This window comes from Miniopterus natalensis, chromosome 13 (genome assembly GCF_054644295.1).
Source record: "Miniopterus natalensis isolate mMinNat1 chromosome 13, mMinNat1.hap1, whole genome shotgun sequence".
NCBI lineage: Eukaryota > Metazoa > Chordata > Mammalia > Chiroptera > Miniopteridae > Miniopterus > Miniopterus natalensis.
The window spans coordinates 58,722,134-58,736,348 of NC_142093.1; the positions used below are offsets into that span (position 1 = coordinate 58,722,134).

A 14,215-nucleotide genomic window follows, 5' to 3' on the forward strand; every position below is an offset into this window, starting at 1 on the left:
TGTCCCTTTTTCTCCCCAATGATCTATTCCACCCCATCCCATCCCCCTGCCCAGTCCCTCTCCCCACCATCATCCGTGTCCTTGGGTTGTGCATATATGTATATAAATTCTTTGGTTCCTCTCTCCCCCTCCACTCACCAGCCCTCCTCCATCCCTCTGACATTCTTCAGTCTGATACATGCTTCCATGTCATTGAATCTATTCTGTTCATCAGTTTACTAAGCTCTTCAGATGCCACATATAAGCAAGATCATATAATGTTTGTCTTTCTCTGCCTGGCTTATCTCACTTAGCATAATACTCTCCAGGTCCATTCTTCTTTACAGCTGCGTAGTATTCCGTGGTGTAAATGTCCCCCAGCTTTTTATCCACTCATCTACTGATGGGCACTTGGGCTGTTTCCAGATCTTAGCTATTGTAAACTGTGCTGCTATAAACATAGGGGTGCATAGATTCTTTCTGATTAGTGTTTCATGATTTCGGATACATTCCCAGAAGTGGGATCAGTGGGTCTAAAGGCAGCTCCATTTTTAATTTTTTGAGGAACCTCCATTCTGTTTTCCATAGTGGCTGCACCAATCTGCATTCCCACCAGCAGTGCACTAGGTTCCCCTTTCCCCATACCCTCACCAGCACAAGTCGCTTGGTGATTTGTTGATGGCAGCCATTCTTACCGGTGTGAAGTGATACCTCATTGTGGTTTTAATTTGCTTCTCTCTGATGATCAGCGACATTGAGCATTTTCTCCTACGTCCCTTGGCCATCTGTATGTCCTCTTTGGAGAAGTGTCTATTCAGGTCCTTTGCCCATTTCTTAATTGGGTTGTTTGTCTTCCTCTTGCTGAGTAATATGAGTTCTTTGTACACTTTGGAAATTAGCCCCCTTATCAGATACATCCGTGGCAAATATGTTTTCCAGACCATGGGGTTCCTTTGTATTTTGAGGCACTTTATGTTTTCTTTTCCTGTGCAGAAGCTCTTTAGTTTGATGTAGTCTTATACGTTTATTTTTCCTTTTGTTTCTGTTGCCCTAGGAGATGTATCAGTGAAAATTCCACTATGTGGGATGTCTATGACTTACTGCCTATCTTTTCTCCCAGGATTTTTATGGTTTCATGACTTACGTTTAAGTCTTTAACCATTTTGAGTTTATTTTTGTGTATGGTGAAAGTCGGTGGTCTAGTTTCATTGTTTTGCATGTATCTTTCCAGTTTTCCCAGCACCACTTATTGAAGAGACTGTTTTCACTCCATTGTATGCTCTTACCTCCTTTGTCAAATATTAATTGACCACAATGACATGGGTCTATTTCTGGGGACTCTGTTCTGTTCCATTTATCTATATGCCTGTTTTTGTACCAATACCAGGTTATTTTGATAACAGTGGCTTTGTAGGACAGTTTGATGTCAAGCAAAGTGATCCCTCCCACTCTGTTCTTTTTTCTCAAGATGGCTCAGATATTTGGTGTCTTTTTTAGTTCCATTCATTCATCCAACTTGAAAGCCAACATTTTTCTAATTTTTTCATGAAAATATTACTTTAGGAACCCAAAGACAACTGCATTTTGGCCATTTATAAGTTAATTTTTTCTAATTAAACCTTTCCATGTCTGTTTCCTATCCTGAGTATTAATGAGGGCTGGGGTTTGACAAGTCCCAGGCTTGGATGCACACATTCTTATGTTAATTTCATTGTGGTTTGTTTGTTTGTTTGTTTGTTTGTTTGTTTGTTGTAATATGTGCAAAGGCTGAGCAAGTTTTCTAGGAATGTTATGTACTGGGTGAAAACGTGCTGCTCATGGGTGGAGCTTCAGAAAGTCCCCCCCCTTGATTCCCATTCAACACTCTTACGTGCCTTGGTTTCTCTCTAGACTGTCTAAAACAACCTGAAGGACTCAGGTTGTTCCTTGACAAAACCATATGGCACTCCCCGGGATGAGCCAGTCAGTTTAATTAGAGTCAAGCTGGAATTTCCCTAAGGGGTGCCTGCACATCATGAGGCATGACCTCTGAGACCTCCACCAACATTCTTAGTCACCTATGAACACCTGACACTTCAGCTGCAAGAAGGATATGCCCCTTTTTCTTTGGAGCTGAAAGGAGTTCACCTGTCATTTAGAGTGAATGTTTTTGGCCCAGATCCTCAGAAAGGATTTCCAATTGAAAAGCCACAGTTAAAAACCAGTCACCCATTTTTCCAACTGTCTTGCTTTAGCCTAGGTTCTGTCAACCATAAACCTTACTTCCACCTTGAGGATTTAAAATACAGCTCAGATAAAGTCAGACCCTCTACCACAAGCAAGGGAAGGTCCTGGATCCAAGAGAAAAGTCACCCAAGTTCACATAATGGTGAAGAACTAGTGGGCTCAGTGGGCCCTTTGCTGGATCCTTGCACCAGGTCTGGGTCAGCAGGGTGGTCCTGGGTGAGCTTCTGTGGAATCCCACCAAACTACACCAAGTAAATGTCATTGTAAAAAACATTCAAACCTGTGAAGAATTTCTGTGAGTTTATTTGAGCCAAAATGTCAAACAGTTGCCAGGAAGCAAAATATCAACACTTTGACACAATGCTCTGGAAAATGGCAGTTTTACACCTTCCTTATTTTATAGTTTATAACCAAAAGGGGAGACGTATGAGGGTTACACAAAAGCCCCTGGTGATGGATTAGTGACGTGGGAGAAAGCAAATCTGGGAACCCATACCAATGAGATTAGTAGTCTATGTAGAGCTGTGCCTGTGCTTTGAGGGGTCTGGAAAAGGGAAAATTACTTAGACATTCCAAATATAGGTTTTCATAGATGCAAAAGGACTATAGACAGACTCAGTTAAGGTAAAGATTGACCTTTGTCAGGGAAGGTGCTGGCATAAGATGTGACTACTCATCATCATTTACTTTTAGTTAAAAAGTTTTCATTTCAGACCATCCTTTGTGTTTACTTTAGGTCTCTGAGTTTGCAAGGCCACCATGAAGGCCTTCCCTGAGCTAGTCAGTTTAGCAGGTGGCCCCTTTTGTTCACACACTCCTTCGATCACTTCTCTCCCACATCTTGCCACCAATCACTAAGTGTTTGGGGCTTGGGTGTGAGCTACAGTCCCCAACCCTCCTGTCAATTCATGAGCTGCCTCTGATGGCATGTCCTCCTCTGTCCCAACACAGGAAAAAGCATCAGCCCTGAAGGTGCAAGCAGCTCCAACACCACCCACGGGCCTGGCCAGTGCGCCGCCAGTCTCCAGAAGCAGGTGACCTTGAACCAGTTTGGTCCCCAGAAGGTGGACTTCTCCAGCCCCACCTGTGTGCCCAGGTTGTGCACCCGGACCTTAAAGAAGCTGGTGGTTTTCGAGGAGCTGGAGAATGGGCTTATGTCAATCTTGATTGCCTTGAAGATACAGGGCTCCAACAGCATTCTGAGGTCCTATGAGGTTGTGCTGCCCCCCAGTGGACAAGTGGAGACCGACCTGGAGCTGACCTTCTCTCTGAAATACCCCCATTTCCTCAAGAGAGAAGGCAACAAGCTACAGATCCTGTTGCAGGAGAGGAAGTGCATTAGGAGCTGGACCATCCTGGGCTACAGGTATCTGGGCTACAAGACTCTGGCTGAGGGCACCATCCACATGGCCCAGGTGATGCAGTGACCTCCCCAGGGCAGCCAAGTGCTGAGCTTCTGCAGCAGCATTAAGGAGGCCTCCCCCAAGGTGGCTGAGATTTGGATCTCCTCCCTGTCCAGCCAGCCCATCGACCATGAGGATAGCTCCAGGCAGGTGGCCCCCATGCCAAGTCCACTGATAGCTACTCTGAGGGGGAGTCCTGGAGCTTCTCCTCTGAGCAGGAAGCCAGCAATGATGCCAGGTAGTGGCAGGACCTGGACAAGGATAACTTCCACAAGGGGAGCCACAGACGGAGGAGAGTTTGAAAGGGAGAATGGCGGTCATGACCAAGGAGCCAACCTTCAAGCAAAAGGTCATGGCATGGCTGCAGAGGGTCAGACCCCCTAAGGAGGTTCTGGAGTGAAAGCTGGAACCTGAGGGGTGTGTCTCCGAGGTGAAGGAGAACTTGGACCTTCTCTATGGCACTCTGGAGAACCCCAGCAACAGTGACTCAGGCATGGAGGATAATGATAGTGCCATCAGCACCCGAAAGCCCAAGGGCAAGCCATATTTCAAAGGCCTGTCACATTCCAGCTGGCAGATGAAGACAGGGTGCATCCACAGTACCTGGAGCAAGGAGAGTCTGGCAGATGTGCCGAAAAAGACATGGGTCCTGGGTGGCAAGCAGCCCAGTGACAGAGTCTCAGAATCGGTGGCCTCCAGCATATCTGCCCCCAAGGTCTGGAGCTTCTCTGCATTCAGCCAGCACATCAAACATGGGGACAGCACCATGCAGGCCAGCCCCCAGGACAAGTCCATGGATCACTACTCTGAGGAGGAGTCTGAGAGCTTGTCCTCCAAGTAGGAGGCCAACAGTGATGCCGGGCACAGGCAGGACAAGGATGAGAACAAATTCCGCCTGGAGGAGCCTAATAACGAGGGGCCATCAATAGGAAGAAAGGGAGCCATGACCAGGCAACAAGATATCAAATAAAAAGTCCTCGCCAGGCTGGGCAGGGTCAAAATACCACAGGAGGCCCTGGACTCAAGCAGGAACCTGCGGACCACATCCCTAAGGTGGAGGAGGACCTGGACCTTCTGTATGACACGCTGGAGAACCCCAATGTCAGTGGCCTAGACATGGAGGACAGTGACCATGACAGTGTCCTCAGCACTCCCAAGCCCAAGCTCAGGCCATCCTTTAATGGCCTGAGACACTTCAGCTCCCAGACGGAGACGGGGAGCATCCCTAGTGCCCGGAGGCAGAAGAAGTCTCTGAGTCTGGCCCATGTGCCCCAGAAGATGAGAGCCCTGGGTGGCAAACAGCCCAGCAAGAGAGTCCCAAACTGGGTGGCCCCAGGCACACCAACCCCTGGGGTTTAGTAGGCACAGCCCAGAGAAAGCCTGGAGGCAGGGACCTCTACTAGGGACATGTTCACCAAGAAGCAGCTTCCCAAGGGGTGCGTCACTCCCGTCATCCTGCACTCCCGTCTTCACCTCCACCAGGTCCTAGTGGAAGCAGGCAGGCGACCAGGGCCTGAGCACATCCCTGAAGGAGGAGCAGCAGATGTGGCCACAGAACAAGCAGGCCAACTGCCGGGACCAGGAGTTCAGGTCGATTCCACCGAGCCAGCTGCTGATCCCCAGGAAGACCGTGTATGACCAGCTTACCCTCATGCTCATCTCCAACGACCAGCAGCCCGAGAGCATCATCCTTGTCAACACCCTGAACTGGCAGGGCCAGTTCCTGTGGGACATCTTGCAGGGGATCACCCTGCCCATGGTGTGCACCTGCTCCCCGCTCACGTCCAGGAGGCCTTCAGCACCATCGTCTCCTAGATACAGACATGCAACTGCAATTCCAAGCCCCCAATGGCTGTGAAGATCATGGTGTGGGGGGTGCAGCACTACTTCAGTCATGTGCTGAGGCTTTTCGTGGAGCAGCTGTCCCACAAGACGCCCCACTGGCTGGGCTATATGCGTTTCTTCGTGATCCCTCTGGGTTCCCACCCCGTGGCCAGGTACCTGGGCTCTGTGGGTTAGCTCTACAAGCAGCTTCTTCCAAGACCTGGCCTGGGGGCACCTGTTCAACAAGCTGGAGGTCCTGAGTGCCTTGCAGGACTTGGTGGACATCCTATCGAGAATCACACAGTAAATTGTGGTTGGCAAATGCCCTCCAGCTGCCCACTGTGGAGGCCATGGTCACCTCCAAGCAGAAGAGCTCCAACAAAGAGTCCTCACAGGAGTTCATTCCCTTTGAGGGGGTGGTAAATGTTGGAAGAGTGGAAACATCCTCGGCCATGATAGGAAACTCAGATGTTGAGGGCCCCTCGGGCTCCAGCATGATTTCATCCACCCAGCCCTCCAAGGGAGCCTCATCCACCTACCCTCCTCTTGGTCAGTGAGTCAGGGCCTGTTCTCCCCCAGGCAGGGCTTTCCTGCCAAGCTGAAGGGGTTGCAGGTGGATTACTAGATGGAAGCCCAGCTCACAGACATGAAGAGAGACTATGACAAGAAAGACCTGCCCACCGGCAAAAGCATGCTCAAGTGCACCTTCCAGGTTCTGCAGGTCAGCAGGCTGCAGAGCAGCAGCAAGGCCACAGCCACGCCCACTATTTCCATGACAGTGGTCACCAAGGGGAAGAAGAAAGTGATGTTTTTGCCCAAGAAAACCAAGGACAAGGCTGTGCAGTCCAAAAGCCAGAGCATGGATGGCATCAGCCCCCTGGCCTGCATGACCAAACACCTGCAGAACGTGCTGTCCCTTCTCAGTGATTGTGTGGAGTGGGACGGTGTGAAGTCCTTTCGGCTGGCAGCCCAGTGGTGCTCCCACCTCAAGCACTTCCTCATCTGCATCTTTGGACTCTCCAAGTCCACCTTCTAGCCCTGCCCTTGGCCCTGCCCCTCCACCTGCTCTAGCCAGGCGCTGGAGGGACCAGCTGCTTTTCTGTTAACACTTCAGTGCACTACAGAGACACATTCTGGAAACACAAAGAGAAACAGTCTTCAGCGAGAATCTGCTTGCAACCTGGAAATTAACAGGGTGGCCCCAACTGGGAGCCCCCAAGTGCTCTGCTTATTAACCAGACCACTCTGTCAGGTGGGATATCAAGCAGGCAGTGTTGAGCTGGGGAATCATGGAATGTGTGTTTTGCACTCAGAACCCTGACACCCCAGTGAAAAGGGTTCTTGCCTTTGGGACCTGCCCTTTCTAGAAGCCAGGACTCTGCTTCATTGATGTTTCTCTCTCTCTCTCTCCCTCTCCCTTACTCTCTGAAATCAATATATATATATATATATATATATGAACATATACTTTAAAAATATGAGCCAAAAGAAAATACACTCACTCCTTCTACCAAGAAATACTTGCCATGAAGTAGAGTTTCCGTTTTCACCTCTCCATCTCAGGGCTGCAGTGTGTATTGGGTGTGAGTGTGGGAAAGAGGGTATCAGGGCTGTGCTCCTCTGTGACTTGATGTCCTGACAGGTGGACATAGCAGAGTCAGTCTTGTACCCCTCATCCATTCTCAGTGAGCATCACAGACTCTTTGATTTTTCAAGCTCATGGCTAAGCTGCTCCATGGTAATCGCTGATAGGCCCACCTCCAGGGTGCAACAGTGGAGGTTTGTGTTTGGGGCTGTGACAGGCAGTGATAACCATGTCTTAGCTCTGTATACACAAAGGTATACAAAAGAATTATCTAAATGTTCACCCCCACACTTCACCATATCCCAAACCCACAGGCATCCACTCTAGTGCTGGCAGCCTCATCAAACCCCAGGGTTCTGACCAAAGAACACTTTTCAGAACTTGAAGGTCAAATTGGCACCCTAAGTGTTTAAGTGCATGAACTGTGCTCTTCAGGTTAGCATAATCAGGTGAAAATAGACCATTTTAAATATTTGCTAGAATAGATACTAAAGAAACAACTGGAAAAAGTGGGTTACAAGATGTGATGTCAATTCCATCTCAAAGACATAAAATTTTTATGAGTATTTTTCCACTGACAAGACCATCCCCATGTGATGTTAGTTGTATCATATATTAACAGAATAGCTAGTAAACTCATGTGACAAGATGATATGTTGCAAGAGTGCTGTGGTGGAGCCTAAAATAATAAAATAGTTCTGTGTTTACTGTCTTCTGTTGTCATTTGTCAGTAAAACGGTAACAGGAAAAACAAAAATGGAAGTAGCACTCTAGGTGTATATATAGCCACATGAATAATTCTGGTCATTTCTAAAAAGTGCATGTTACAACTACACAGACTAGTATATAGAATAAAATATAATCACCTGTGTTTGTACTAAATCTTAAAGTGTGGCCATTGCATGGGTGTGTGTTAATTAGAACTTTAGAGTGACAGTTGAGACCGTTGAACTGATTCCATCCCAGTTTTCCCCTCCCCTAGGTAATTACTATCATCTACTCTGTTTGTCATTCTTATTTACATTTTTATGATTTTACACCAAAGTTGTGCACTCACAGAAATAATTAGCATTGTTTTGAATATTTTAAATGTTTATTTCCATAGCCTCATCCAGGATGTATTCTGAAACTGGCTTTTTCACTCACATAATGCTGTGAGATTTGTCCATGTCCCTACACATACACACTCAAGTCCATTAGTGGTACAGCTGTCATAGGTGTATACTAGAATTGGTTGATTCTGCTGTTGAACAACATTTAGGAAAGTTCCAGGTTTCACCATTATGAACAATGCTGAAGTGGACTTTCTTGTACACTTCCTTTTGGGCACATGGATGAAGGTTCTCTAGAGTGTATTACTAAGAGTGCCTTTCTGGGAGGAAGGCCCTGCACACCTAACTTTACTCGTGGGTGCTGTTTCAGAGGCTGCTTCAGCCACCCCCACCTCTTCAGCTGCTCTGAATGTTGTATGCTCAGGGCTCATAACTGCCCTTTCCCTAGCCAGAGGACTCAGGTGCTCCCCCTCCCTGCCCTGGGATGTAGGGGCAAAGCCAGTGGGTGACAAGTGACTGGCACTGGGTGGACAAGACTGGCTCCTTACCTCCAAGTGGGAGTGATTCACTGGGTACAATTTGGGTTCCAGATCTCCTCTCAAGACCAGGCTGAACTTAATGAGCTGAGTCCACATCTCTGCTCATCTCCATCGTCTTCTGAGGTCATTGCTTCAGTAAGCACTTTCCCAGTCCCTACAAGTCACTCTGCTTCCAGGGAACCTGGGTCAATATGACTAATATTTCCAAAGTCTCTCCAAAATGGTTGTTCCAATTCCTACAGTTAGGGAGAGGCGTGGAGGCTGAGAAAGAGACAGGCATTTCAGGAGTTGGGGTTGGGAGGCTTTGAGATGAAAGAGCTTGTGACTTCAACAAGCTGAAAGAAAGCCAGTCTGGCTGAAGTTCTGGGGACAGAAAACACAGAATAATCCTGGTTGAAGCTGTACATATATGTAGGAGCGAGACAGTAGACCTCATAGGCTGGTGTTCATTTTTTTCCTAATTGTAATAGGAAGTTCTTGAGATGCTTTATGCAGAAAAGTGATGGGGCAATTTAATTTGCATCCCTTTGCAATTAGTGACCTTGAGCATCTTTTCCTAGGTCTATTGGCCATCGGGATGTCCTTTTAGAGAAGTGCCCTTTTAGGTCCTTTGCCCATTTTTAAGTGGGATTGTTGGCTTTTTTTGCTGTTGAGTTGCCGGAGTTCTTATCTATTTGGGGTGTTAACCCCTTATCAGATATATCATTGGGGAACATATCCTCCCATTCAGTGGGTTCTCTTTCATTTTGTTGGTGATTTCCTGTGCTGTGCAAAAACTGTTTAGTTAGATGTAGTCCCATTTGTTTATTTTTTCCTTTGTTTCCCTTGCTGGGAAAGATATATCAGAAAAAATATTACTAAAAGAAATGCTCAGAATTTATTGCCTGTGTTTTCTTCTGGTATTTTTATGGTACTGAGTCTTACATTTAATTGTTTAGTCCATTTCGAGTTTGTTCTCCTATGTGTGGCAGGAAGGTGATCTGCTTTCACTCATTCATACGTATCTGTCTGATTTCCCAGCATCACTAATGTAACAGTCTTTACCCCATCGGATGCTCCTGCTTTGTCTGTCCCATATTAATTGACCATCTAAGTGGGTTGTTTCTGGGCTCTCTTCTGTCCCATGGATCTATGTTCGGTTTTTATGCCAGTCCCCTGTTGTTGTGATTGCTATGGCCTTGTTGTATCGATTCACACCAGCTACTGTGTTTCCTCAAGCTCTGTTCTTCATTTTCCATGTTGCTGTGATTATCTGGGGTCTTTGGTTGATCCATATAAAATTTTGGATTATTTGTTCTAGTTCCGTGAAATACACCCTTGGTATTTTGATGGGAATTGCATTGAATCAATAGATTGTGTTCGGTCGTATGGACATTTAACATTGTAAATTCTTCCTGTCCCAGAACAGAAGGAAAAGTCTGAGAAGGACTTGGAGCAACAAGGGCAGCTGGAAAGGTGGTGGCACCTGCCAACCTTCTGGTTGAAGAGAAGGGTGAGGACCTTCTGTCTGAATCATCTTCCCTGCTCTGGTCCTTTCAGACATCCTAACATAGCACCATTTTAGTATAAAAAATAAATTAATTAAATTAAATTCAACCATTAAGTAAATATTTTATAGCTACACTCTGAGTCCCCACTTTGCATTGTGTGTATGTGTACCCCTTTACACATGCCATGCAATGCTCAGCCATGGATTTTATTCTGTCATCCTGTATCCCCTAAAACCGTCACATGGGTGCCTTGGGGAAACCAGAGGATCGCTTTCCAATTGTCATGTGAGAATATTTCTTACTGTCCGCACACAGTAACAGAGTCTGACAAGCCACCTGCACGTTACATATTTCTTGTGGAGCCATTCATTACTGAGAGAGTAAAGGCTAACAGTTCAGTGGAAACTAACTTAGAGACGGAGGAAGCATTCAGACCTTAAACCACAAAGGGCCTTTGGCTATAAAAGTGCACCCAAGACTACAAAATAGTGCAGCTTGAAGACGGAATCCTCCCTTGACTGTAGTACATTGAGAGGTAAGGAGCAATTACATAAAGTGACAAATGTGTTTCTTAACAATAGCAAACTTTAGAGAACATGCAGGGCATTTCTGTTTCATTGTTACTGTCACCTCAGCTTTCCTTTAGGTCAGACAGGACTGCCTCAGGTGTGCCAGGAGCCAAAGGGCCTCAGTACATACAGGGATGCTGGCTGCACCTAAAAGACACTACATGCACCTAGGGTCTGGCCAAGCTCTGATCATCTCTGCTTTCCCCACCAGTTCTGAAGGGCAGCAGCTAACTGAAACGACCTTGCAAGAGCCCTGACATTTACTGTGGGAGAGGCCCTTCACTGAATTTAGCCTCGGGGCAAGTGTGAACTGGCAGTGCACTGGCATTTCTCAAAGGAACGGCCAGCAGGCTTTCCTGATTTACAGGCAAGTGGTAAAAGCTTCAGGAATTCCAAAGGTCAGGGAAGGAAGAAACTCTGCCCGGCCTTTGCTTTGCCTCTGCCTGGGTGTAAAAGTTGAATGGAAAGGCTGGGGACACTGCTAAGGTTCTTAATTAAACAGTCCTGGGCTTGGGTAAGGGCAGGTTGAAGTTTCACTCGTCACTGCACCAATGGAATCCAGTAATTTTCAGGGTCTAACAGAATGGGGGGGAGTAGCCAGAACTGGACTATCCAGGGTACAACCCCAGGAAAACTCATTTTTGCCAATGTTTCTGGAGAAGTGCTGCCAAAGTGAACAAATCTGTCCTTTAGAAGAACAATCAAACACAGGATTGATAAGATTGGTAACACTGGTAGTGCCTTTGGGAAAAAAACATTAGAACTGAACTGTCTCTCCCAAAGCACACCACCACATGACTTATTCAAACAAAGGAGCAATATTCTTGGGAAATGCCTTAAAACAGATCTTTTTAGGTGAGTCTATTTGAACCACTTCCTGAATCTGCAAAAGCTGACTCCTCCTGCATGGGCCCCATGTTAAGCAGATTCTCATTGGCTGAAGGGTTTATTCTCAAGTACGACAACTAACTTAGTTGTGGGGAGTAGGGGAGCATAAGGGGTGATCCACTGAGAACATCAGGATACTCCCTTTCCCTTCAAGTGCCTAAGGATCATACTGACACTAAGTCCAATATATCCCCTGGAGTTTCTGCGTCAAACAGCGCAGCAGGTGCAGGAGCCAGCACCTCGTGCGGCTGGCTGTCCATCAGGCTCTGCAGAGGTCAGCCACAGCAAGGATGTGGTCACACATACACGCTAACAGGGGAACCTTCCACCAGACCCTTCAAGATGCATGCACCAAATCGGCTCCACTGCATTCTGACTCCCTGGGCCTCTCCTAACAGCTACTTCACATGCAGTTCAGAAGAGACTTAACCAACTGCACTTGCTATGGGGCAACTGACAATGGGAGAGGAAGTGAAAGGGCCCAGAAACACAGGCTCCTAACCGAGAGCGAGACCTTAGTCACTCACAGATGCTCCTGACCCACCGACTCCTCTGTAACCAGACACTGTCCATTACACTTCCTGGATCCCCAAAAGGTTTGTTTTCATTTCACTGCTTAACCCACATTCAGTACCCAAGTTGGAAGTTAATTGCACCACCTATACCAAGTGTTTGACAGTCCTTGAATTCCAAATTCCCGTCACCGAACAAGCTGCCAGCCCGTGGTCCTGGAGCACTTCTCACCCCAAGGAGTGGCAGCAAAGGCCACCTGGCCCAGGGGAAATACCCTCCCATAGCAACCGCAGGTCCCATTTCTACACCCTTAAAGCAACCCTTCTCAAGACAACTTACATTTGTAGCATGACCTGGTTCAGAAAGATGCCATCCACCAGATTCATGTAGAAATTCAGGTTGTCACAGTTTGGAATTGTTCCAAAGTTTGAACCTGCGAGGAGGGGTTGGGGAGAAAGGCAGGACAAGTCACCCCGTGCACATCCTAAAGCTCTCCAGGCAGCCACAGGCCTGTGGGCTGAAGGGGTCACCCAACGCCCCCCATGCTTCAGTAGGCGCAAGGCCCCCTTTCCCCAGGGCCCCCTCACTTCCCTCTCCACGTAACAGACAGGAGGCAGCAGGAGGGACACTTTCCCTCCAGTTTTCTCCAGCGCCCAGAAGGGGAAAAAACAAAAGTAAATCTCTCCCGTCTCTGATCTATTGGAAGTCACTGTGCCCCCCGCAGGCTGTGCACGTTCCCACTTGGAGACCCCGAATCCCACCCGTCCCCGCCATTCACGGGCTGGTCTTGGGTTCAAATACTTACTACACGAGGATATTTGGGGAGAGTGAGTTCTTTTCCAGAGTGGTCAAGCCCCAGGGGCCATGGTGACCACTCAGACCCTGTCTGCTCCTGGACCAGCCCCCCAGCGCCCTGGCAGGAACAGGCGCACCCATGGGCCAGGCCTGGGGCACCGCGGGGTCCTCCACAGGGAGCACCGGCTCCAGAGCTGGAAACACCTCTGGACCCGGGCGCAGGTGCGGTGGGCAGCGGTTACGGACAAAAGGCGGGACTGCGAGGCGAGGCGGGTCCGGGCGGGGCTGGGCGAGGGCGCTCAGGCCTGGTCGCCTTCCCGGAGGCGCGGTCCCGGCGTGTGGTGCGCGGCACGAGGGGCAGCCCCGGGTGGCTGAGGGGCGCTGGGACGGGGGCGGGACGGCGGGGAAGGTCGTGCGTCAGGGCTCCCAGGACGCGGACACCAGCTCTCGCCCCTGGAGCCCGGCCTCCCCGCCACCCGCCCGAGGAACAGCCGGCGGTACCTGCTGCCTCGGCTCCGGCGGCGCTGCCCGGACAGCAGGCGTCGCGCGGGGGCGCCAGCAGCTCCTCCCCTCCGTGCTTCCTGCGCAGGTCGCCAGGGAAACCGCCAGGTCGGCCCTGGTTGGAGACGTCAGGCGGTGACGCCATCAGTGCGCGGTGACGCCATCAGTGCGCGGTGACGCCATCAGTGCGCGGCGACGTCATCAGTGCTCGCCCGCCTCACATCTCCAGGCTGAGCGGGCTGGGAGACGCGATGGTCGCCTGTCGCGTGCCCCCCGCCAAGGCCCCGAGCTCTGGGCCCCTGCCCTTGGCCCCTCTAACTGGCCCACCCAGAGGCCTGGGGCGAAGGCGGGGGAGACCCATGGGCCGAAACTGCAGGTCCCGGGACACCGCAGTGTGGGCACAGGGCTGTGGGACGGGGGATTACGCCGCTAATTTTTTTATGCAAGCTTTGCTGAAGCAACCTTGATAGCACTTAAGCATCTTAAACTCTTAAATTAACTGTAAGGAGAGCGTTCCTCTGTGGCCCGAGTGGGGTACACAGTTCTGTTGCACACTCTCCTTTCCAAAGGCAGGTTTTGTTCTTTGCAATTTGGGGTGTTGCTGAAGTTCCATTTCATTTGCAGTACTGGGAGGACTGTGAGTCTTTCTGTTCTACAGCAAGCCTGTGAGTAAGCATTATGATCCCCATTTTGTAACCGTGAACATGTCTCATTTTTAAAATATTCTTTAGCTTATACAGGCCTAATAATACTAAATTTGGTGAGAATTTAGAGTTTAAAAGACTCCTAACATAAATTAGTTATAACAAAAAGAAAAAATTAGTGTATATAAGGCTAACTATACTAACTTT

The 14,215-nt window shown here is 48.7% G+C and overlaps 1 pseudogene; it reads left to right on the plus strand.

Moving 5' to 3' along the window:
• The first annotated feature begins 2,964 nt into the window (after positions 1–2,964).
• LOC148091717 (phosphofurin acidic cluster sorting protein 2 pseudogene) lies at positions 2,965–6,468 on the plus strand (annotated as a pseudogene).
• The last annotated feature ends 7,747 nt before the right edge of the window (positions 6,469–14,215 follow it).